Raw genomic sequence first — 25,723 nt, 5'->3', positions numbered from 1 at the left:
TTGAGCTTAAAAAGGCATCGCATTTTGATTTTCCAAATAGGAAGTAAAGCTGAGTTAATCTTCGTGGCACCATTTGTTTACTCAAATAGACCTCTTGTGAAACTTAGATTTCTGTTAAGGGAATCCCATCTTCCTTATTTGACATTTATTATAGCACTGTAAATATTGGCCTAATGAATACAGTTTTTGAAAGCTGTCTCACATAAATGTTTGTTAAGCCTTGGCTTTACCTGACACCCCCCCCCACCCCACCCCCGGCTTAGTGATGTAAAATAAACCATCAGCATACACTGGTTGTATCCCACGGCTAGGCCTGTATCTTTCCTTCTCCATCAGAAAATGATACATTGAAATTAAAAGCAGTGGATGGTAGCAGCGAGGGCAGGATGCCATGGTTACAAAAGAAGCAAGCGAAGTGTTGCATGGGATCAAGTGGTTTTCCACTTATCTCTTATTTATTCAACAAATATTGATTGAGCTCCCACCATACGCCACTGTGTGTGGTGCTCCCCACTCAGTTTGCTCTGCGGACCAGCAGCACAGACCTCCCCTGAGGCTTGTTCAAAATGCAGACGCTCAGGCTCTGCTGCAGCCTGCGGAGGAATCTGCCTTTTACAGGATCCCCTGGTGATGGGTCTCCACGCTGGATGCTGAGGCACATTCTAGCACAGGGTTGTTAAACTATGCCATCCAAGTCCGGCCCGCCACTTGCCTTTCTAAATAAAGTTTTATTAGAATGTGGCCGCGCTCACCTATTTGCTTATCATCCGTGGCTGCTTTTGTGCTGCAATGGCAGTGTTGAGTCCTTGCGACAGGGATTGTATGGCCTGCAAAGCCTAAAATAGTTACTGTCTTGTCCTTTACGGGAAAAGTTTGCTGACTTAGTGAACAGAGCAAAATCCCATGTTCTCATGGAGCTGGTGTTCTGGTGGAGGGAGACGTGCAGCAAACGAATCAATCTACACTATGTCAAGTGGTTAAAAAAAAAAGCAATAAGGAGAAAAATAAGGCTTGGTGAGGGGATGGAAGGTGATTGTGAGGTGGTGAGGAAGCTATTTAGGGAAAAACTTTCTGAAGAGGTGACATTTAACCAGAATTTTGAGTGCAGTGAGAGAGTAAGCTGTGTCTTGAGGAAAAGTGTAGGAGAGGGAACGGCTAGTGCAAAGGTCCTTTCTTGGTGTCCACTGTGGCCATCAATTCAGAGGTGGGGTCTGATTAGAAGTTAAGTATTGACAGTGAACTTGATTTTGTGTGTGTGTGTGTGTGTGACCTTTGGTGTGGCATTTCAGTATCTTTTGTATGACTATGGAATGTAGACAAAGGTCCCCAACTCGCAGCCCAGGGAAGTCTTCTGTATTTCATTGAGTACAGTTGCACAGGCTGTGCACTGCATATTATGAGGGCATCACTCATATTTGCATATTTATCAAGATAGTGTTCTGACACGTCTTCTCAGGGTGCAGAGGAAGAGGTGTCTTTTCCTAATTTGTACAAAAGTGCCAGGCAACTTAGCCGTGGCCCTGGTGGTATAATTCTTAGAAAAAAATCTGACTGTGAATGTCTTTCATCTCTGTACTGGTTGCTCAGCTCAGTTACATTACCTGGCCCTTTAAGGTATTTGAATTTAACTCTTGATAGCAAGAGACATTTCCACTAGTCTAAGGCTGCCTTGCTCCATTATTTTCTTTTTTGCATATGGGGTTTTCATTGCTTTCTCCTTTCTCCCTCTAACCAACCAGACTGGCTGGGACAGTGGAGAGAGCCTTGTTGGCTTCCACCTCTGCCTGCATCTGGCTGTGCAACCCCCGCCCACACCCTTCTTCTCTCTGAGCTGTGGGAGCCTCCACTCCAAAACGAGGGGGTGTTGCTCCGGAACCTCCCTCCCACCTCTAAACTTACACGATTCTATGACTCAGATTAATAAATATCACCTGAATAGAAGTGCCTACATTTACTTCTGTTCCCTTTGAGGTGGGAGTTCCAGCTTCTTTTCACCTTGGCCTGCCTTAACTTGCATCGTTTCCTACCTCCAGAGTTGACTCATTCACAGACTTGAAGCTGATTTTTTTTTTTTTTTTTTTAGAGTTTGGGGATGATTGAACTAGAAGGAGACTTAGAAATCAACTAGCTGAATGGCTGGTGTGTCAAAGTCACATGTCATTTTACTGAGGGCTTCAGCTACCATTTTACTGAGGGCTTCAGTTACCATTTTACTAAGGGCCAGACTTTCTGCTAAGCTAATGTCTCACTCAGTCTCACACTGAGTACTTGAGGTAGGTGCCACCATCATCAGTTTGCATTTGCCAGATGGAGGCTCAGAGAGGTGGTGTGAGTTATAAAGATTACACAGTGACTGAATTGGCAGAGCCACTACTCAGACTGTTAAAAGCAGAGGTTAGGTATGTATTATTTATCAAACATGTACAGTATGCCAGACATTATCTAAGCACCAGCTTGCGTTACCCATAGTTACTCTATGAATTTGGTCGTGTTATTTTATAATGAGAAAACTGAGTCCCAGAGAAATGTGTGACTTGCCCAGGGCAAGGCTTATGCAGGTAGTGAGTGGAGCCATTTCAGATTTCTGATCTCTTTCTCTTTCTCATGCATTTCTCTCTGCTTTGTGAGCTTTTACATGCATCCTGTTTAGCTGTTGGCATCGGTCACAGGTCTTTGTATCTGTGCCAGGGAGGGGGTTGCTGATACTCTGGTGGCCCCTGGCTCGACCGTGTCTTACCACCTTCCCTCTGCTCCCTGGGGCTGAGTCGTCACTGTCGCTTGTCTGGGTGACAGCTACAGCTTCCTAACTGTAGGTTTCTTTGTCTCCACTTGAGCCCCTGATCCAGTCTGCTCCCCACACAGTAGCCAGAAGGATCTGTTTCATATAAGAATGGGTCCTTGTTCTGAATCGTTCTGTGTCTCCCCTCTCACTCAGTACACACAGACTCCTTACCATGGACTGCAAGGCCCTGTGTCACCTGGTCCCCACCTGCCTCTTTGCTCTTCCTCACTCACTCCCCTTTCACCCTACTGGCCTCTTGCTATTCTTCAAACTCTCCAGGCAGGCTCCTCAGGGCCTTTGCACTTGCTCTTCACGTCCCCAGTTATTCCACACAGCTCTCATCTCTGCTTCACTCAGGTCTCACTTTTAATTGTCACCACAAAGAAGCTTTCCCTAATTCCTCTGTCAAAAAAGCTACCCCCTTCTCTGCCATCCCCTGCCTCTCTACTTGTTTTTTCATAGCCTGGTGTATCCCTGCTTCCTCCCTTCCATCCTTCCCTCTTTCCCACTTATCCGCCCGCCCACCCACTCTCCATCATTGCTCCATCCCAGCCCCAGGCATAGTGCCCATCACATAAAGGCTCTTAGTCTGTGCATGAACAACAGCCGAGTGAGCGTCACTGCTGCTCCTCGGAGGATTTGTGAGCCCCAGTTTGCCTCGGCCGCTTGGACGAGCGATGCCCGGGGAGTTGGGGTGATGGATTTGCTGACACAGGCGGCCCCTCAGTGGCTTTCCTGTGCTAACGGAAACGGAGGAAGGAAGTGACAACAATTAAGAAGGACCAATTCAGAGCTCTGGGACATGCCCAGGCTTCCGCGGGCCCTCGGCTCTTTGCCCAACGTGACTCGGGCTCCCCTGAGGCAAACAGAAGTCGTGACTTGATGGAATGGGCACAAGTTAGTTTTATAACGATTAAGAAGAAGGGAAAAAAAAACCCCTTCTTTTTCACTTTCCTTTTTTTAATCAAGAAGTATGCCGTGGGTGTTTCCTTGTGGTTTTTAGTCAAAGAGAGGATTGTTGTCAAGCCCCGAGTTCCCCGGGGGGCCACAGCTTCGCGTGTGTCTAACTTTAACTTTGAACTGCTGCTTTTAGGGCTGGGTTAGGATTGGGGGTCTTGGGGTCCGTCTCTGAACAAGGCAGCAGGCTTGTTTATTGTGCTCCAAGGGCCCTGTCCGCACAGGCCGCCTCCCAGGGCTGCTCCCGGCTTCTTCCTGGCCCGGCGCAGGGGGGCCAGCCGAGGGGGCGGGAGGAGCTCCCAGAGCTGGGTGCCGAGTGGGTGCCGGCTCCCGGGGGGCGTCCCAGCGGGGTCCGGGCCGCCGTGCAGACGTGGGGCCACATCCGGTTCAGTGTCCCTGCGGCGCTGCCAGCGTGTATCTCGGGAGCCCGTGCTCCTGCTCTGGCACATTCTTTTCGTGTGTGTTTATGTTTTGGTTGATTGGCTATTTTTCTTGCCAGGGGAGCAGAAGCATTGACTCCGTGACTTTGGCCCCAGGGTCAGTGCCGAGGTCAGGCAGGCACGTTGCTGGCCCCTCCTTGGGCAGGGGCGCCACCCTGGCAAGTTCACGGCCAGGTGACAGGTGGGACTTTGGGAAGCTGGGAATTGCTGGGGACCTGGGTGTGAGTCCTGCCTTGTGGTCAGCCCCACATCCCCTCTCCGGGCCAGGATGGGAGTGGCCTTTCCCAGCAGGAGGCTGTTCATCACCTCTTGCACCGTCTGCTGACCCCAAGCTGAGCTGCTGAGAACAGAGTGCACTGTGGTCGCAGTGCCCCTGGATGGCACCCTACCATCTGCCCCAGAACCTTGCAGGGGTATCTAGGAAATTAGGTTGGCCAGCAGCCTTCATCCAGTCAGCAAATATTTACCAAGTGCCAGCTGTGCACCCTGGATGGAGAGAAAAATAAGGTTGTTCCTGCCTTCAGGGAGCCCTCAGTCCGCTGGGAGAAGCTGAGAGGGGAAAAATTGAGGTCCTAAGAGAGGCAGTTTAACAAAGACGTCAGTATCAGGGGGAAGAGAGCCAGATGGTCTGGGTTGGAGTCCAACTCTGCCACTGGCTGTGTGACATTGGGCAAGTTACTTAAACTCTCTGTGGCTAAATAATGAGGTGATGATGGTACTCAAAAAAAGAGATGACGACTATAAAGCACTGAGCAGAGGGTATGGTAGAACAAATCCAGTAAATGCGTTTGTTTTTTTTTTTAAACTGAGTTAATGGCTGAAGTAGACAAGGGATGTAACAGCAGGAGAGGGAGTTGAGGGTCTGGGCTGAACTGCTCACTCTGCCTCAGGGAATCTGGAGCAGCTTCTTGGAGGAGGTGACATTCAAGTGGGGTGTTGAGAGACGTAAAGAAAGAATGATCCAGGCTTCAGGAATAGCCTGGTAAGTCGTGCAGAGGTGACAGCACACTGCCTAAGAGCCCGAAGCCTGAGTCTGTCCACAGATGCTTTTAGCAGCTCAGGATTTCAATCAACAGGTGACACTAGTCACCAACATTTACAAATTAGGAAATTTCTCATAAAAAGCTGGATTCCTGCCTGAGGTTAATGATCAGAGGAGCTGGGGATATGGCACCTGCATCCTGCCTGGTAATGGTGGTCAGGAGCTGGGGGGGCCGCCCTCCCTTTAGACCAGAGCTGGGCTCCCAAGTCCCCCCAGTTGTAATCCGGCCCAGTTTGCTTGTTCAAGTCCCTTACCATGTTCCTCTGGGCACCTTATTGGTGACCCTGGACAGGGATTTGTTACCTGTTTTGGGAAATGCTTGGAAAAATATACCCAGAGCTCAATGACTTTAAAGTCTAAGCATTTACTCAAAGTTTTATTTTTTTTCCGATATTGAAGTGAGACTTTTAATTATCAAGTTGACCTTCTCTTCTCACATTACTGTCCTTTAAGTAGAAGCGGGAAGGGGTCTGTTCTGATGCACAAGATCTTTCACATGGAAAAAGCAGGGATGGCTGAGGCCTGAGCGAAGTCCCTCTTCAGGCGACACACTTGGGTGTGGACCTGGCCAGCGCAGTTGATTTGAGCTCCTCTCACCTGGGACCGGGGACAGATGCATTTGATTGTTGGCCTCAAGCTCGGAAAGTAACAGAATTGAACTCCACGGATTTGTATCAGGGAGCTGGTTCGCTTCCCCCGGTCCCTCAGCTTCCATGCTTGCTAAAAACCAGTGCTGCCAAATTTATTTGCCTTCTGCCCGTCAGCAGAGGAAATCCCAGCTCCGAACTGGACGAGGCTGAACCCCAAGCGGGGTACATACACCATACATACTGACACAGCGCTGAGCTGCTTCTCAGGCATTTAAGATGGAATGTGTGTCCCCTCTCCCCATGGAAACTATGGAGAAGCCGCTTTCTCTTTGAGCTGAACCTTACAGTAATGCTGGCGTCCCTGTGAGGAAGGAGGCCTTGGGGCGAGCTGGGACTCTGGCCCCGCAGAGTTGGTGGGGTCTTACTTTGCCCATCTGGGGGTCAGTGCCTGTCGGGTGGCCATGTGTCCAAGTGCGGAGGAGTCGCAGGTGCGGGCATGCCCATCTGCAGTCACGTTTGGTACAGTGAGTGGCCGTCATCTCTGTCACCATCCTTCTCAGTTAACACAGGACTTTGGAGCTTGGGCGGCCACCCAGGCCTCGCTAATCCTGCAGGAGTTAGAGTGAGTGTGTCCTTCTTACAACAAACTTCATTTCCCTTTCCTTCCAAAAGTCCTTCTTGGCAAACTGTGGCTTCTCAGCCTCTCACCTCCCTGCCACGGGAGGTGAGAATCTCTCCCTTGCTGTGAGATGACCCGGTGGGGGCTTCACTGCTGGCAGCCAAGTTCCAGCCCCTCACACCTCCCAGGTCCCATGTCTTGGGACTCGGATGGAGCCATGCTCAACCCTTGGCGGGGTAGGTTGCTGACTGAACAAACAAAGATCTGAAAATAGTAGCAAAGGAAAGGGCTGTGGGGCATGAAATAACAAACCTTTTAAGAGTGAAGTGTAAGAGAGTCACTGATGTGCGCTGCACTTCCACTTGAGAGTAAAAGGACAATTTTTAAACAAAGAGGAAATAGGAGGAGCAGGTGTAACAGAAAAGCCATGCACTGGGGAAGCCTCTGGACGTGCGTTTGGTTTCCAGTTGTGTCCCTTCTGAGCTGGGCACCTTAGGCAGCTCACTTAGCCTCTCTGAGCTAACGTCTGCAGGCACAGTGCCTGATGTGGGGCTTGGCATGGGCGGCAGCATGGGCCTCGCCCCTCTTCTCTGTTCGAAGGAGGACTAATGAACCAATTAATGATGACCGTGAGCTGCCTTAGAGAAAGGTTTGAAGTTATGATGGCGATGCTGCTGGTGATGACGGTGACTGACATTTGCTGAGCACTTACTATGGGCCAGGTGCTGTTCTAAGCTCTTTACATGTATTGTATCATGTAGTCCTCACCGCAGTGAGGGCTCCTGGGTGGGTGTCTGTTATTATCCACCTCATGCAGTTGCGGGCCAGTGTTCTGTAGCCCTGACGAATCTTAGATCGGAGGTGGAGATGGGTCAGAGCCACCAGGTCCCGGGCCAGACTTCTTGCTTGGTGTTTCTAGCCGTCCCGGTGGGAGAGCATGCTGCCCGGGATCCTGGTGCTGGTGAGGGGGCTGTACGTAGACCCAGCTGCCCTCGATGCCCCGGACTCTGTCCCTGCCACCGTGCGCACCCTGGCCTCTTGGAAGATCAGCGCAGTGGGGTCTTCCTAGGGCTCTGGGCCAGGTTGCTGCTTCTGCAGAGCTGCCTCCGATGGAGGAGCTGCCTCGCATTCACGGCCTGGTGAGTGAGAACCACATAATGGGAGGCTCTCTCACCCTGAGAGGATGGGAGGTTCATCGTGTCCATCGGGGACGTTCACCCCGTGAGTGGAAAGGTGGGCAGAGTTGCCTGTAAGACCAAATCTATTTCTCCAGTATATCATTGATTTCACATCATGCAGACGTGATATGATGCCACCAAAACTCACAACAGCCCCTTGAAAGCCCAGTGAAGATGCTGGATACTGTTTATTGAGCACTGATTACGTGCTGGCACTCAGAGTCACACGTGTGACAACTCGTCTCCTCCTCGTGACTCTATGAAATACATAGGTGCTGTTTCCATGTTCGACACGTACAAGCGTGTTTGGAGGGTCTGAGGGACTTGCCCAAAGTCCCCAGCCAGTGAGCTCAGCAGCTGGGACTTGAGTTTGGGTCTGCCAGCTCCCAAGCCCCAGGCCTGCACCGCTGGGTTCAACTGCTTTGAATTCTCTTCTGGTTTCCTGATGGCCAGACCAAGACTCAAGGCCTGGGTGACTCTGCAGATGCCACCTGGTTGACCAGAGGCCCAGGCTTGCGGGCTCAGCGTCCTGTCCCCTTGCAGATGCTGGCCCCAGGCTGTGGTCACCAGCGCTGATGCTGCAGTTCTGTGCAGACACGGACATGGGGGTGACCTGGGAACACAGGGTGACATGAAAGGAACACGCTTGGCCTTGACAGGGGCCCAGTCCCGGCACTCACTGGAGGCAGTTGAAAGGAAAACTGCAGATAAGGAGATGCTTTATCACGCCTCTTGACAGGCTGCGCTTCCTCCCTTCTGCTGCGCGAGCCTTAGACCTCTTCCAAGTCCCTGGCATGGAGCCTTGGCCGCCTCCCACTCCCACCGCGGGCTCCAGTGGGGGAGGCCGTGCGCGGTGGAAGTGGGCCTGGGGCGGGTGGGTGCCAGCCCTTTGAAACCCTCCGAGGGGGCCCACGCCGCCCTTATCTTGGCCTGTTGGTGTTTCTGGGCCGGAAAAGGGAAGCACAAAGAGGAAAGGCTTCCTCCGGTGGCTTTTGTATTTGGTTCACATTAAATGAGACCGGGCCGGGTTTTTGTTGTTTGTTTTCCCACTTTTCAGCGCAAGGGTGATGGATGATTCTTGGCGTTGCTGGCGCCCGGTACTCGGGGGTGGCACGCCACACGCCAGGCCACACTCACGCACGCTCATGCCCGGCGGCGGTGCAGAGTTTCCCCTGTGGCTCTTGGACCAGCCCGGGGCCCTGCCCGGTCTGAGCAGGGTCCTCTGGCCCCCAGGTGAGCCCCACGGAGCTCCGCCGAGAGCCCGGCGGTGCCAGGGTGTGAAGGGCTGTGAATTCATTCACTCCAGGGCCCTGGCAGCCGGTGGCCTTGTCTAGACAGGAAGATGTGTGTGATTGGATTGAAAGACCAGGCTCTAGCTCCTGCTGGGGTGAGAGAGAGCCTGCAGCATCAGGGCCAGGTATACGGCCCAAGAGGAGCCCAGGCTGGTGAATGAATGCAGGGGCGTTCGTGGCACTGCCAGGGGGTGCAGGGCACAGGAGGAGGGGCAGGGAGGTGAGGGTAGGCAGAGAGAGAGGGAGCCAGACCATAGTGAGATCCTTCCACCTTTCATGGAGAGAGAGGCTGGGGGCAGGTGTCCGTGTGCCCTCTCAGTCAGTGGGAGAGGAGAAGGTGAGAAATGGACAGACAGATAGAGGGCAGCTATGCACGTAAACAGATGTGTGTGGAGACCCATGTGTACCCAGGGGTATGCCCCTGCCCAGTTTTACTGGCTTGTAGGAGCCAAGTGTTCACTTTTTTCCGGAATTCTACTACATTTTCTTATCTTCTGTGCCCTGAGGTTTTTAACATCTACTGTCTCCATCCGTCGGACATCATCTGTGATGGTCTGCCATTGTCCATCTCGTCCCACATCTGGTGACATCACGTTGGTAGGCTGAAATCAGCCGCGGTGGGAAGTATTTACACCACAGAAATCGGCAAACAGTACAAACTGAGCTTTTCCCGTGGAGAACTGGGTGTTAGACACTTAGCCCACGCTGGGTGCCCTGCAGATGCTCGCACAGAACGAGGAAGGCAGGCAGGCGGGCAGGCGGGCGGGCAGGCAGGCAGGCAGGCAGGCAGGCAGGCAGGCGGCTGCCTTACGAAGGACCACTTCTGGTTTTGGGAAAATGCATCCAATTTTTATACATGGTTGCTTTTCTTTTTTCCAGCCTCTTCTCTGCACACAGGACCCCTCTCCTAGCTCGGGGGCAGGGCAGCGGTGCTTTATCTTCTTGTAGAGCTTCTTGACTCCTTGAGCAGAAGGTTTGATGAGCCTCTCCTGTGTCTGGGCACTGACGCAGGTGGTTTCTTAACCAGTCCCTTGATGATCGCCTGGCTCCCCAACCCTGGTTGTGCTTCTCCCTAGCGCCGCCTGGAACGTGCTTTGTGCATCAGTCAGTGTTCTGCAAACTTGGGTTCCCTGAGGTTCCCTGGTAGATGAATTCGGTTGTACTTAAGCAGCATTTGAAAAAATATTTGCAATTATTTTCTTGTTTTGTTTGTGTATTTATGTGCATCTTTGATTGCCAATTGGTAATCCTGGTTTCCTATTTGTGGCAGTGACATAAAGTTTGTTTATTTATTCTTTTAAAAATTAATTATGGAAAATTTCAAACATACATAAAATTAGAATGTTACAGTGAGCCCCCTATATACCCATCACTCAACAGCTGTCAATATTTTGCCAGCATTGTCTATCGAAGGCTTTTGAAGACGGTTATTGTATATCCAAATACATCTAGTAGCTTTAACTCAAGGGCTTACTGATTTTTTTTTTTTACTTTAAAAAAATTGAGCTATAGTTGCTATACAATTTTATATAAGTTACAGGTGTAAAACATAGTGATTGACAATTTTTAAAGGTTGTACTCCATTTTTAGTTGGTATAAAATATTGGCTCTCTTCTCTGTGATGTACAGTATATCCTTGTAGCTTATACATGATAGTTTGTATACATATTTATGGTAAACATATAGTATATGTTGTATAAATATTTGTATAGCTATATAGTGTATAAAAATAAAGTTCATTTTAAAATAAATTTCTATAAGTAAAAATATGAGTTACATTTTAAAGGGGAAAATTCAGTGTCTAATGGTAAAAGCTGAGGAATGTGACTAGAGAGTGATTAAGGTTTGAGGACACTGTGTGGCCCCTTGTGGGGGTGCTGTCTCCTCTTTTGGAGGCAGTAGGAGCAGAATGTCATACAGTGGTCAAGGGAATGGGCCTTGGTGCTAGATATGCCTGGTTGGAACCCTGGCTTCTCCCTTCCTGGCTGTGTGACTTTGAATAAATTGCCTAATCTCTCTGTGCCTCAGTTCCCTCTTGTAGACAATAACAGTACCTACCTCACAAGGTTGCCAGGAGGACTGAATGAGTTGACAGATCTTGGTACTTAGAACAGTGCCCAATATTTAGCAAGCTCTCAATACATTATTAGCTGCTACTGTTGTTGTTATTATTATGATTAATTATAGCATCCCCTGTTATACAGATTTTCCCTAGCGTGGCCTTTTTGTGAATAGACAGTGCTCAACAAATATTTGTTGACTTGACTTGAATTTAAAATTTTTAGAAAGCTGCCAGGCTTGGCACCTTTCAACCAGGAAAAAGCAATTCGGAGACCAGACAGAAAGTAAGCAGCAATTTTATTTCTAGCGAGCACCATCGTCACCCCTGCATGTGTCAGCCAGCCTTTCTAGATGCTCACTCCGATTGTGCTCAAGAGGGCGAGCAGTCTTGCAGACTGACTTGGGTGTTGCTAACCCGAGATGCTTCTGAGCAGTTGGATTTTTTGACTCTTTGTATGTGAGTTTCTTTCAGATTCACCTTTGGTACTGGCTCTTTAGAGAAATCATTTTTTGTGAAACCTTTTGTAAGGCAAGCTTGTGCACCAATATGTCTGCTCTTTGAACCTTGAGTTTTGTTTAGTTTTGTTTTTTTTTTTAACTGAGGTTCACCTAAGCACGGTCATTTTATTCCCATTGAGATGCAGTAGAGGGGAACATGAAGGCATGGAGGAAACAATATTAATGGTGATAGGATGAAAGTCTTTTAATTAGGCTTAGGGTTAGTTGCATCTAAAAGAAACCCACAGTAATTGTTTCCTAAACACTCAAAATTTTATTTTCTTATGCAGAAAGTCTAGAAATGGGTCATCCACAGTACTATGAAATCATTAGGAATCCAGGCTCCTCCTCTCTTTCTGTTCCACTCAAGTTCACCTCATGGCCCAAAATAATTGCTAGAGCTGCTGCCATCACATCCATATTCCAACCAGTGTAATTCCAAGGAAGAAAGAAGATAAGGCAAAAGGGCCCACTCCTCAGCTATGTTACCTTCCTCTGGGGAATGTTTCTTTAAGTCCTCCCCACACTTTTACTTACATCTCTTTGGCTTAAACCTAGTAATGTGGCCACATTTGTCTGCAAAGGGAGTTGGGAAGTGTGGACTCAGCTGGACTTACTTGTTGCCACCCAAGATAATGGGGCCCCTGTTACTATGGAAGGGAAAATGGATAATGGACAGAGAGCAAGGGGTCTCTGCCAGGACAGATGACCTTGAAGAAAGATATGGAAACACTGTTTTTATAATACAATTTTGAAGTTTTGAGGGATGTGGTCCTTCATTTACTATGTGGTTTTCCATAGCCTGTGGTCTAGAGAGATGATGGTTAAACTTGTAGATATAATAAACCTTTGGGAGAGGTCCATGAAGGATGCCACCTGATGGGAGGGCAGGAAAGGTCTCCTATGATGCATGGTCCCTGGGGACCTCTAAGAGTCTCTTTTGAGAGCCTGTCTATACCCATAAGTCAAAACCCGCAGCTTCCCTCCTGCTAGTCCTGTCTGTCTATTCAGTGCTGAGTTTCCAGCACCTAGAACTCATAAGCACTTTATCTCTAGTTAGTAAAAGAATAAGTGAATCTGAGCCTTGGTTTCCTTACCTATAAAATCCAGATGACACTCTGGTCCTTCTAACCTTCAAAATAGAGCATGAAGGTGCAGGGGCCAGGGGCCTTGGAAGTCAGTGCTCACAAGGCTGGGCAAAGTGTGACTATTGTTACTTTTTTAATAAGTTGTTTTTCTTATAGCAAAGGTTATATATGCTCATGGTAGAATGTCTAGATGCTACAGATTACTTACTCATTACTTATTTATTGGGTACCTACTATGTGCCAGGCTCCGAGTCCAAATGAAGGAGAAAAATGAGGTGTTCATTTCAATGAGGAAACAGACATTGAAGAAATTAAACCATAAAAAGGGTCATTTCAGATTGTGATGATGTGTTTTTAAGGGAAAAAGTGAGTAATAGGAGAGTAATGTCTGGGGAGGTGGTTTATTTTATATTGGGGTCATCAGGGGATTCCTCTCCAGGCATGGGTTTCTTTAAGTTGCTATTTGAATGACAGTAAGGAATCAGGCAGATGAGAATCAGGGAAAGAGCATTCTTGATAGAGGAACAGCATGTGCAAATGCCCTGAGGCAGGGAAGCTTAGGTGTTTGTGGCTGCCTGTAGTGGACCAAGGAAGGAGAAATAGAAGATAAAGCTGGAGAGAGAAGAAGGAACTGGATGATGCAGGACCTTGCAGGGCATGGAACTTGAACTTAGTTCTTTATGCACCAGGAAGCCATGGGTGGATTTTAAGTAGAGGGGTGATGTGATGTGATTTGCTTTTAAAAAGGTACCTCTGGCTGCTTGTAGAAAATGTATTTGGGATGGTGGGATGGGGAGAGGGCAAGAGAAAAGCAAGGAGATTATCAAGGGGGTGGGTGCAGAGGGCTGGGCACGAGATGATTGTAGGATCTGGAGAAGGTGAAAGAGAAGGTGAGAAATTGAAGGGGTAGAGAGGCCCTTTGAAGATCCTGCCAGTGGCAGTTTCTGATGGACAGGGAGTAGGATTCTAATCCGGATTTTCTGAAGAAAAAGCCCCTTCTCCACAAGTGTCAGTGTAATTGAAGAATGGTTCTCAGCAGGCTGATATTGTCCATCAGGGGACATTTGACAACGTTCAGAGACATCGTTGGTCGTCACAGCTGGGTTTGGCAGTGGGGAGCAGGCGACTGGTGTTTAGTGGGTGGAGGCCAGAGATGCTAGTAAACATCCTACAGGAACAAATGGCCCAACCACAGAGAATGATCTGGCCCCCAAATCAACCTTGGTCATCAGTGCTGAGGCTGAGAAATCCCGGTGCGTTAGTTTGTTTTTTACGCCACATCTTAAATAAATGGGGGGATAATGATAATCCCAGATGTCACCATCCATCCAGAGAGGCACCCGATTCTTCACCACAAGGACATGTGAGAATTGTTCTGAGAACAGCTTTCGGCTTAGCATCTCTTTGCTGAGAGGCCCTCAGCTGAATGAACGAATAAACGAATGAGTGAATGAGCGCAGAGCTGCCTCCCTGAAGAGGTGAGTCAGATCGGATTGGCCCACATGCTTCCATCATGTTATGAAAGCCAGGCCCCGTGTGGCTCCACACAAGAACGGGCTCCTTGTTCCTGCGTGATGCGATTTGTTGATCTGCCAAGGGGCCCCGCCTCTCCCCAGGTCACCGACAGAGGCCCGTCTCCGCGCCGTCTCGCCGTGTGCACGGTACAAGAGTTCTGCAGAGCCCTCCAAAAACCGACCCTTTGAAACGAAAGAAATTGGATCTTAAAATCCCAAAATAGAGTGCGGAAAGGTACACATCACGTCTGCCTTCTCCTTTTTTCCCCTTTGTGGCAAAAGTGACTCAGAATTCTTGGTCTGGATCCAGAGAGACCTGCCTGGCCTTTGGGGTGGGGGCGGGGGGTGTCATTTGATGGGGAATAACTCACCTTTTTAATGTCTTGACGGGCTCAGCTGACTCTTTTGCAATTCGCAAGTCCTGCCTTTTCCCACCCCACAATCTCGGGGTTCTTTTTCAACTTTTGGCCCAAGTTGAAAGAGGAGGGGCCAGGGCTTATGCCGCGCCCAGAGGGCTCTGTCTTTGGTGAAACATATACGTGAGGCTGAGCTGCAGTTTCGGTGGGACGTTTTATCAAAGTGTTCAGAGGGGCTGCTGCTGGAGCCAGCTGCGGGATTCTTGTCCCAGCGTCCTTGGGGTGTTCACACACTGCCGTGTTGGGTACCACCGCTCAGGGTCAGAAAAGTGCACGAGGTTTTCATGAGCTGCCTTCAGTCCTCAATGGCCCCCTCCAGGGGGCTCAGTTTCCTCCCTCCTCCCTGCTTCTGCCAGAACCCAGGTCCCTTACCGACAGCAGACACTTTGTTCCTCAATATCAGGTTGGTGTCCTGAGCGAGGGACTCCTGGAGGAATGTTTCTGAAGCACGCTCTCCGTTGTTGTCTGGTCTTTGGGTGAACACACAGGTAGCAGAGGGCATTGCCTGTGCTGCACTTTTCCTCACCATCTCCACGAGGCTGCCAAGTCACTGCACTTTTGACTCAGTCTCTCCCTGTGTCGATCTCTAAGTGCTCCCTGGAGAAGAGATTGTACGCTTCATTTTTCCACCCCAAGCTTGTCTCCTCTTTGACTTCCAATGGAATTGGCCTGGTATAATATGTCTCTTTCATGGTGAGACACATTCCTACAGGCTGGCTCAAGTGGTAGTGAATTTAGGCCTACTCCAAACATGGGGATTCTCTTCTAGACATGAATAAGCCTCCTTTCTCAGGGTCACTGGAGGATGAATCACTTGGCAGTATGTTGAGCCACATAGGAACCTGAGAATTAATCTGTTCATTTATTTACGCAGTAAATATTTATTGAGCATCTGCTGTAGGCCAGGTACTGTTCAAGGGGCTAGGACACAGTGATGAATAAGCTTTTATTGCAGTGGAGGGACAGGCAGTAAGCAATAAGCAAATAAGTAAGATGCGTTTATCATGATTAGGAGGGAAATCAGTAGGAATGGTGTAATGACAGTGGGGGTGGGGGAGTGGTTCTGCGTTAGCCAGGCTGCTCAAAGAAGGCCCTGAATTTAGGCTGAGACCTAAAGAATCAGGAGGTTGCCAGCCATGGGAAGACCGGGGGGAAGAGTGCTGCAGGCTGAAGGAGCACCCATGCAAAGGTCCTGAGGTAGATCTAAATTCAGCCTGTCTAAAGGAGCAGCAAAGAGGCCCATGCGGCTGGACCAGAGTTGGGGAGATGAAGTTGTGACAGGGGCAAGGGCCAGATCATGCCAGGTTTTGTAGACTGTGATGAGGCATTTGGATTTTATTCCAAATGCACCTGAGGGTCATTCCAATTTAGAGCTGAAAGATAACCTTCAAGATGATTTCTTCTAAGAACTGAAACTAGAAGGAGGAATTGAATTACCATCGGTGAAGGAATATTAGTAAAAGTTAACATTTACTGAATGCTTGCAACATGCTTTGTGTGTAACTCACCTGATCATCCCAGCAACCCAGTGGGCTATGCGTTGCCCTTAGTCCCATTTACAGGTGAAGAAACTGAGGCCTGGAGAGGTAAAGTTCTCCCGTAACAGAGGACGTGCCCGTACCAGGAGGTAATCCAGGTGGTCTGACTTCTCCGGGGTTCGTACGCTCAAAGTTACATTGGTTCTGCCCAAGGAGGAGCACAGAGAGAAGATGTGAGAAGTACTTGTTTGGCTTCTTAAAACAACAGAAAAATAAAACTCCTTCCAAATTTCGACTCCAAGAAGGCTTGCATATTTCAGTCCAGGACTTCCAGACTCATCTCCTATGTGACTCAGTCGCTCCTTGGCCTGGAGAGATAGTTGGTCGTGACAGGGATGCTGGTGGGAAGCCCTGGCTGAGCTGACATGCCTGGCAAGTGGACGAGAAGCCGGGGCTGAGAGTGGAGAGGAGTGAGTGGGACCCGAGAAGGGAAAATTGGTGTCTCCGGGAGGGAGGAGGCAAAGTGATCCAGTTTCTTTGTTCAAAGACCCCTGGAGGCGGGGCTGTGGGGGAAGGGGAATGGGGTGCAGCCCTGGATGCTGGGACCCATGAGGCTAATGTGCCTTGCCTCTGATCTCTCCACACTGTTTTCTATGGCTTCCTCGGGGTTTCAAATGTGGACATGGTAATTGGAAACAAATTTAGCATGTTTCAGACCATCCAGCCTCTCTCTGCAGTCAGTGTGCTTGCTGTGCGGTAGATGCGCCTGTTTTTAATTTCCAGTGATGTGAGAAATATAGAATGACTTGATTCTTAATTTAGAATACCAAAAGAGACTGACTTGGTTTGTTTTTGAGCCTGTGCAAAATGTCTAATTCTCTTTTTAGGGCTCACTTTGTGATTTTTAAATGTGGCCCTATCGAAGCAGGGAGGAGGGGCAAGCTAGGGGTAGAGGGTTAAGAGGTACAAACTACTAGGTATAAGATAAATAAGCTACAAGGATATACTGTACAGCACTGGGAATATAGCCAGCATTTCATAATAACTAGAAATGGACTATAACCTTTAAAAATTGTGGATCACCTGAGACTTACAGCATAGCGTCCATCAACTGTACCTCAATTAAAATAAAATAAAATGACATAACATTAAATGTGGCCCTATCATAGAGGCATCTGGTCAAAGAGATCTCAAGATGTATCTGGCCAGTGGGATCCCCACTCAGGTGAGAAAGCAGATGTGGGGCTCCTATTTCATCACACCTGGGAGATGCTGTCATCTCTTTTTGGAACAGGGTACCAGTTGTCCAACCTGCCCAGTCGTGCCCACACTGAGCAGGACACAGTGGTTGCTGCGGGCCAGGAAGGTAATTGCATCAGCTGGAGAAGCCAGTGTGGGCAGCATAACAGCCCTTTGTCATGGAGAAGGGAAGGGTCTGGAAGGATCAAAGCCACTCAGACCCCCGCTGGGGGGCTCACCTCCCTCCTGGTGTTGCTCACATGTGGAGCACCTGCATGATATTCGAGGCACTGCAAATGCCTCAGTGAGCAAGGCAGAGAAGTTGCTGATGCTCTGGAGGGGGAGGCAGAGAACAAATCAAGTAAATACCACGTGATGTCAGGCGATGGTAAATGGCTGTTGCAACAGAGAGCGGGGTGAGTGGATGAAGAGTGAAATGAGGGTGGGCTGCCTTAGTGGGGTGAGCGGTTGGGGAAGGCCTCTCTGCTGAGGGGTCATGTTGGGGGAGGCTTGAGCGAAGAGAGGGACGAGCCCTGGGGACAGAGAGGAGGAGCGCTCCGGGCAGAGGGAACATGTACCTGCCAAGACCCTGTGGCCCGAGTGTGCCTGGCGTCTGCCTGGCTCAGTTGAGGACCACCAGGCCAGTGTGGCTGCAGTGGAGGCGGGGGGAGGGTGGCTGGAGACGGAGGAGAGGGGTCAGGTCAGATAGGATCTTTTGAGTCATGCTAGACATTGGCTTTTTGATCCGAATAAGATGTTTAAGATGTTTGCTCTTGGGGAGGGCTGAGCAGGGGAGCGGTGAGACCTCATGCACAGCTTTAAAGATCGTTCTAGCTGCTGTGGGGGGGAGGCTCCGTGGAGCGGGGTTGGGGAGAGGTGGCCAAGGAGGAGAGCAGGGAGACCAGGAAGGAGTCCACTGCAGTGGCCCAGGGACGAGTGATGGTGGCCCGGACCCTCATGGCGGTCACAGGGCCGGTGGGAAGCAGTCAGGTTCTCGCTGGATTTCCAACCCTGAGCCAACACTCACGGCTCTGCTGGGTGTGGTGTGCGGTGTGCGGTGTGCGGTGTGCGGTGTGTGCCTCTCCCGGCGTGGGCCCTGTGCCCTGGACTCGAGGGGAGCCTGCTGGCGCCTCTGCCTGCCTCTCCCTTTGCTGAAGGCCTCCACCTTGGACTCTGGCTCTTGAGGTTTCTGTAGAGGGGTTCTGGGTCTTTCCTCACAGCCTGGGATGGGACAGTGCATGTTTATTTGGACCTTCATTGCTGTGGTTTTTCTTCCTTGTGGCCTTTAGAAGGAATGTCACGGTTCACAAAGGGAAAAGCAGAGGGGGTCATTTTCTTTGAATGATTGCTTTGGCTATATTTTTTATGTTATACAGTTCATTTGTGTTGAACTGTAATCCACATATTAGGTTCAGGGGAGCTACAACCATGGGGTCCTTGGAGCACGGAGCTTCTTCCTGGGAATGATCAAAATCCAGTGGACATTTTACAATGAGGCCTGATTTCTTTTCCACTTTTATTTTGAATAGACACACCCTTGTACACATACACACATACACACACCCCTCTTCCTCACCCTAAAACACAAATAGATGTATTTGTTCCCAAGGTTATGGTATATTTTGGAGATTATTCTCTATCAGTATGTAAAAAGCTTCCCTAGAATGCCCCATATGGTTGCCCAGGTTGTGCACTGCACAACTCCAGGGGCTGCCATTCCTAGTAACTGTTGGCTGGTCCCAAGCATACTCATTCTTTTCTTTTTTATAACAGCATTACTGTCCGTCATATACCACTGCTGATTTAACCAGTACTCTTTTGATGGACCTTTAGGTTGTTTCCAACCTTTTGCTATTTTAAAGAATGCTGCATTGAATAACCTTGTCATCAGTGTTTTTCTGCACATCTGCCAGGACACCCATAGGATAGCCCACTCACTAGTAATGGAATTACTACAAAAGGAGTGTACATTGTAATTTTGAAAGGCAACTCCAAAATTGTCTACTGCAGATTTGGGCACACCCCTCTTTCTGCAGACTCTGCTCTGAGGTTTTCATATTTCAGCCAGGGCAGGTTTTACCTGGGTGGCACCCTTGTTCTGTCTTTTCATCAGTCCCTCGTGGAGCAGATGGCGGAAGTAATCCTCCTGCTTTCAAACCTGGGTTCAGATCCCTGCACTGCCTCTTGCTTAGTGGGGAGCCTTGCATCTCTGAGCCTCAGTTTCCTCTTCTGTAGAAGGGCGGTTGAATTGTTTATGGAACTGTAAGAGGATGAAAAGGGGAGAGACATGCAACAATTAATCAGGCAAGTTAATTATATCTTGCAATTATGAGAAATACAACAAGGAAGGCTCTTACTGGGATGCCCCGCCTTGTCCGGGAGCCAGGAAAGACTTCCTTGGGAAATAATATTTGAGCCACATTCTGCAGTATGACTAAGAATTAACTAGGACAAAGGTAGGGGGTGAGGTGAGGAGGGGGATTGTTCCTGAAAGAGCAGGCACAGGGAAGACCATGGTAAGGGGGTGGGGGCATGATCTGGGGTGGGGCCAGGTTGCACCTTGCGTTGCAGCCCCTGGGAGCTGGGAGTGACTAACGGCCAGCTGAAGTTGATGGAAGGTTATTCTGGCCATAGAGTGGGAAATGATGGGTGAGGACTAGAGGGGATACAGGGAAAGTCTCTAGGGAGAGAAACAGTGGTAGTTTGGACTAGGGTGGCAGTGATGGACAGGGGAAGGGTGGTGGATTCAAGGGCACTTTAGGAAACCAAATTGATGGGACTTTGAGATGGCTCCAGTACGGCGGCGAGACAGGGAGCTGTCATGAATTAGGATTTTTCACGAAGTTACTCATAGGTGCTCATTAGATGGATAGTAATGCTTGTTGGCATCACTGAGATGAGAGTAAAATCATGGACTAGTCTCCCTGGTGTGTGTGTGTGTGTGAGAGAGAGAGAGAGAGAGAGGGAGAGAGAGAGAGAGAGAGAGAGAGATGGGAGCAGGTTTGGAGTAGCAGCTGTGTTCTGCAATTTTTGCCTCCAAAAACAAAGGTAGAAGTTGAAATCCACATGTATTTGAAAAAACGTTCTCCCCACGTGCTGTGTGGCAATTGGTAATTACAATAAAACATCCCCATGGACTTTCCCCTTTCTTTCAGAATGTAATCTTTGAGGATGATACCAATTTCCTAATATTCCAAATTCAACAACAACAAAAAATGCTACTTAACATTGTTAAAGTTTGATTTTAGTAAAATTCAAAACAGTTTCTTTGGCCAGTTGCCATTCTGAAAATCAACCCCACATTTCAGATCTGATGGCAGCCTCGTCCATCTGAGAGTATTTAAAAAGCTCTGAGCGTAGTTGATAGAAAAATCGCTTTCAAGGAAGTGTCATTTATGAGTTCTCACTGCGGCATTTATAATGTGACGTTTGAACAACCTAAATGCCCAACTGTAGGGGTTAAAACTTCGGGTCCTTCCATAGGTTGGAAATGGGGGAGGAGCAAGGGGGAGAGGGTAAAATTTAAGGCAGCACTCTCTCTCGGGCACCCAGTTTACATTTGCACAGCCCTGAGAGCCGGTGCCTCCTTAAGTCACATGCCCGGCACCCTCACTTGCTTTGTGCCAGTCTAAGCCCAGGGAGATTCTGTGACATCATTTGAGATTGTCCCATTAAACAACATTTAATGACAAGGGAAAATAGTCACACTACCTTGTTAAGTGGAGACAGTATCCAAGATAGAATCTCAGATGTTCTCTGTGTGCCTAAAAGAGTCTGGAAGGAAAGTACACCAATGTGCTTACTTATTTTGAGGGAGTATTTTCTTTATAATTTATACATTTTTATATTGTCTGTTTTTCTGCCATGGATGAACCCTTATTACTTTTATAAAAAAAAATGAAGAGGAAGCAAGTATCCACACGCACTGACGCGCTGTATCTGTGCATTAGGACAGTTAAATTGCCGCTAAGAGTGGGGAGAACTGGGACTTGGGTGTGGGTATGATGAGCATTATCTGAATCTGTAGGTCTCTGAGATGTGGAAACCATGGTCACTTCTGGGTTCCTTTTACTGAGCTGGTGGGATGGACCTGCTTGTCTTAATAGACGTGGTCCAGGATCTGGGAGAGTCAGGAGTCAGCTTTGACGAGGAAGCCTGGGGTTCCACTCTGGGGCTTTTGAGCTGCAGGGTCCTGAGCAAGTCACTTAACCCTGCTGAGCCTCAGCTTTCTCATGCAAAAAAGGAACCCCCCTGCTTCCCCTCCACTGCTGTGCAGATTCAGTCAGCTTCAGAGCTTCCTACCTGTGCGTCAGACCCTCCCGATGCGCACCAGAAACTCCTCTTCCTCCCGGAACCTGGTAGACTGCCTGGAAATTACAAGAAGCAAAAAACTTTCGCTCTCACTTCGGATGCAGGAAGTGGAGCCTCTTCTGCTTTGGAGGCCGGCTGACCTTGAGCTTCTTAATTGCAAAGTGTGGGCGCAGGAGTCTGCTCTGGGAGGCAACCCTGCTTGCCATGCCCCTGAGATGGTCTTATCTTTGGAGAAGCCTGGAAAGAGGCTTCATGACCGAGGTCTCCTGAAATTGGGGACAACAGGGCATTTGGGACCTCAAGGGCAGATCCTGCTGTCCCAAGACACCATGTTGCGTTTGCAATGACCCAAGTCACTCAGTTTTTGCAGAAGCAAGTAAATAGCCGTGTGCTCTTCTTAGACCTCCGAGACCTGGCACGGCTCCTCCAGAATGAACTGACCCGGGCACCTCCTACCACCTTCTGGGGAAGGGAAGGGTGGATATCGGAGGGAAGCGTTCTTCTCAATCACGATGCTGTGGTTTCTTCCCCCCACCCCCACCCCGACCCGGGGTGGGGGTGGGGGGGGTGGTGTTTAGCTGCCCGCGCCCATGGAGAAGACAGAATGAGGGCCTGGGTTTCATGGCACGTGAGGATATTTAAGGTTGTTTTTCACCTTGTGAGTCTTGCTCACTCTGAGCTTCTCCGTTCGGTTCTGTCATGTCACCTCTGTGTCTGGATGTGCATCACCCTCCGATGACAAGGAGAATTCTTTCATGGGTACCCAGTGGGTGCTGGGCTTTGGGGCCCTACAAAGGTCATCTTATTTAGCCTGCGAAAGAGCCCTGGGCAGTGGGAGGTGATGTCCCTGTTTGGAATGGAAGCGCAGAGAAGTGGAGTCACAGCTCCAGAGTCCCACAGCTGCTCGTAAGAAGCAGAGCCTGGATTGAAAGTCCATTGTATCAGCTAGTCCAGCTCAACCTGGGGCTGCTCTGGGACTTGAGGGGGCCTGCTTAAAGACACGGGTCCTCTCTTAGGGGCAACAGTCTTTGTTTTGGTTGCTGTTGTCGTTCTCTCTCTCCCTCCATCTCTCCCTTTCCAGCCTCAGTTCCCTCATCTATAAAATGGGCCCATCCTACCTAGAGGTTTGTAACGCACTGGGGCACAGGGCTGGGCCTGGGGCAGTGTGCACTTAACTACTGCACTGCTGTTGATGGTGACAACTGATTCCACATGTTTACTGATCATACTGAACAAAACACAAGAGCTTCCTGCTACCATGGACTTCATGTTTGGCTGAGAAAGATACTAAGCAAATGAACAATTGACAAGAAAATTTCAGATGATAAAGAAGTCACTATTTCCGTGACGTGCTAGTGAGTGTTTAATATCCACTTCTCCGAAAAAAGAAGTCCTGACTTCCAGCATTTGCCAATTTTTGTGGTGTAAATATTCCCACTGTGGCTGATTTCAGGCTACCAAAGTGATGTCAAGTGTCTCTTAAAATTCCTGAAAATTTAACCATCTGGCTCTTGCAAGGCTGAAAGGGCGGGCTCCAGTACTGGGTATATGTAAATAATGTGGTTTGGGAAAGACCTGAAGATCTAAGAGCTAAATGCAGTGGTGGAAGGGTGTGCCAGGCAGAGAAGATGGCTGTGCAAAGGCCCTGAGGTCAGAGAGAGAGAGAGAGCGCTTGGTTTGCTCAGGGAACAGAGGATGGCTGGGTTGGCAGTGGGATGGAGGGATAGAAAGGCAGAGCCTGGGCTGTTGGATGCCTCCTAGACCATAGCTTTTAAGTTTGGATTTTATTCTCCAGGCACAGGAAGTCTTTGGAGGGTTGTAAGCAGAGCAACAGTCGGGGTCTATTAGCATTTTTTAAAAAAAGATCATTGGGCTGGTCTGTTAAAGAGCAGCAAGAGGTCAGTTGGGGGCAGTCGTGGTCACTCCAAGGAGAGGCAGTGGTGGCTTGGACTAGTGTGCCATCATGGGAGGTGACAGGTGGCTGGGTTCAGGGAGAGCCTTGGGGATGTGACAGATTTAACCCCTAGGTGTTCCCTAGCTGTTCACCCTGAGCACATGCAGCCTGCAACTTCTGCTCTTCTAACCTGGGGAGGCAGATGAACCTCAGACCATCAGGGTCACTATCTGTCCTACCTACCCTCCTCCTTGGTACTCACGATACTGTTACCACTTCCTGGTGTATCCAGGAGGGAAGATGAGGAAATCTACTTATCTTGGATCCAAATGCAAAGCAAGAACAACAAAAACAAAATCTCTTTCAATGCTGCCCTTCTCCCTGTGATTTTTGTCCTGGGGAGAAGTGCCTGGTCTTTGATTTGCATAGGAGGAGAACGATAAGAGACTCTAACTCCATTTCCACCTTTGCCCGAGGGTGCTTCTTGGGTGTGTATCAGACATGTATGTAAATGTTGTGGGTATCAGCCTGGCAGGTTATGAAGAAGATTGCCATCTGTCTCTGCTCCACCCTTAGCTTGTCTCTTGGTAGAGAGTTTAGCAGGGCACGAGAGAACGCCACCTTTCTGGACTTGCGTTGTCCAATAGAACTTTTCTCAATAATGGAAATGTCCTTTATCTGTGCTGTCCGTTACGGTAGCCACTAGCCCTTTGTGGCTGCTGAGCACTTGAAATGCGGGGCTCGTGTGATGGGGAAACTGAATTAATCTTATTTTTGTGTTACTTGTTGTATTGGACAGCACCATCCTAGACCGTCTGTAATCACCCATTGCCCTGGAGCAGTTGACTGGAGATCCTACTGAAATTTTCTAGACTCTGTGGAATGGTGGGATCTCAGTGAGTTGTCACTGTCATCCCACCCAACCCCTTTCCCTGCCAGTTTGCAGAGAAAAGAGCAGAGGCATAGAGGATTCCATGATTTGCCCAGCGTTTCTCAGCTGGGGAGTGGCAAAACAGGAACCCCACCTTCTGACTCTCAGCTCGACATTCTTCTTCTTCTTTTTTTTTTTTAAATAAATATTTTTCAAAACCAATGTTAAATTTCCCAAATTTCTAGGCAGTAATTCTTCCTATAACTTTGTGAATAAAGTTAAAGTCCTCTTTGACCACCTTCTCAACTTTGATCTCCTCCTCTGTCCCTAGAAGTGATCATAGTGTGGCCAGTTTGAAGTGCATCCTTCCACACCTTTTCCTATTGCATTGACATGAGTATCAATGAATGGATTAAAAACATTCAGTGTTTTTTAAAAAATAAGTTGTATTACGCAATCCATATTTTTCTACCAATTGCTTATCTCTTTCAACAGCCTTAGATCTTCCTGGGCAAGTTTATAGATGTCTTCTTCCCTGCTGTTTTTTAACTAATGCAGTCTTTCATAGCCTGGACATGTCAGATTATTCATAAGCCTAATCAGAGTAACTGACTGTTCACTCTTCTGCTTGTTTTAGTAAACATCTTTGTGCATGTCTCCTGCAGGCACAATACTTCATCTGAGGTACATGCTGAGAAGTGGATTTACTGGGTCATAGGGAATATGTGTTTTTAAGTTTAATGGCTACTACTCTAACACGCTTTAAAATAGTTGTGTCAGTTTACGCTCCCCTCAGCTGTGCGAGAGTAACTGTGTCCTCCGCCTCCAGAACACTGCATGTCATCGATACCTACATGAGTGTCCATCACATGGGTGAAAAATGATATCCCATGGTCGTTTAATTTGTATCTTCCTGTCTACAAGCGAAATTGAACATCTTTTCTGTGCTAATAGTCATTTGTTTTTCTGTGAATTGCCTGTTCAAATCTCTTGTCCACTTTTCTGTCGGAGAGTTTTATTAATTATTCAGCAAATACATGTACTAGGATGCCTGCCATGTGGCACACGTTGTTCTAGGTGCTAGAGATTCTGTGGCAAGTTAAAGAAATAGACATTCCTGCCCCCAGTGAGGGGATGATCTAGTTGTAGGAGAAAACCCTAAGCAAAAGGAATTGAGAAAATATGCAGTATGTTTTATGGGATGAAATGAAGGAGAAGGGGCGAGGGAGAACCAGCAGGGGTGGGACTGGATTTTAAACAGGATGGACAGGAATCCTACCCTTTACTTATTCACTTGTAGGCATTCTTTATGTATTCTATGTACTAATCCTTTGCCTGTTAGATGTTGGATGTATTTTCTCCCAGTCTTTAATTTCCTTTCAATTTAGATGATGGTGCTTTTGCCTTGCTTTTTCTTTCTCTCTCTCTTTTTTGTTTAAATGACAAAATCTAA

The 25,723-nt window shown here is 48.6% G+C and overlaps 1 protein-coding gene across 5 annotated transcripts in view; it reads left to right on the top strand.

Annotated features, from left to right (window-relative positions):
- The window catches only part of NFATC2 (nuclear factor of activated T cells 2), a 146,430-nt gene that overhangs the window by 45,843 nt on the left and 74,864 nt on the right, over nt 1-25,723 (top strand). The gene's annotated exons all lie outside the window — the stretch shown is intronic.

Source organism: Camelus ferus, chromosome 19 (assembly GCF_009834535.1).
Source record: "Camelus ferus isolate YT-003-E chromosome 19, BCGSAC_Cfer_1.0, whole genome shotgun sequence".
Classification (NCBI taxonomy): Eukaryota; Metazoa; Chordata; class Mammalia; order Artiodactyla; family Camelidae; genus Camelus; species Camelus ferus.
Note: the sequence above shows the minus strand (reverse complement) of the source record. Positions and strands in the feature narration are given on the sequence as shown.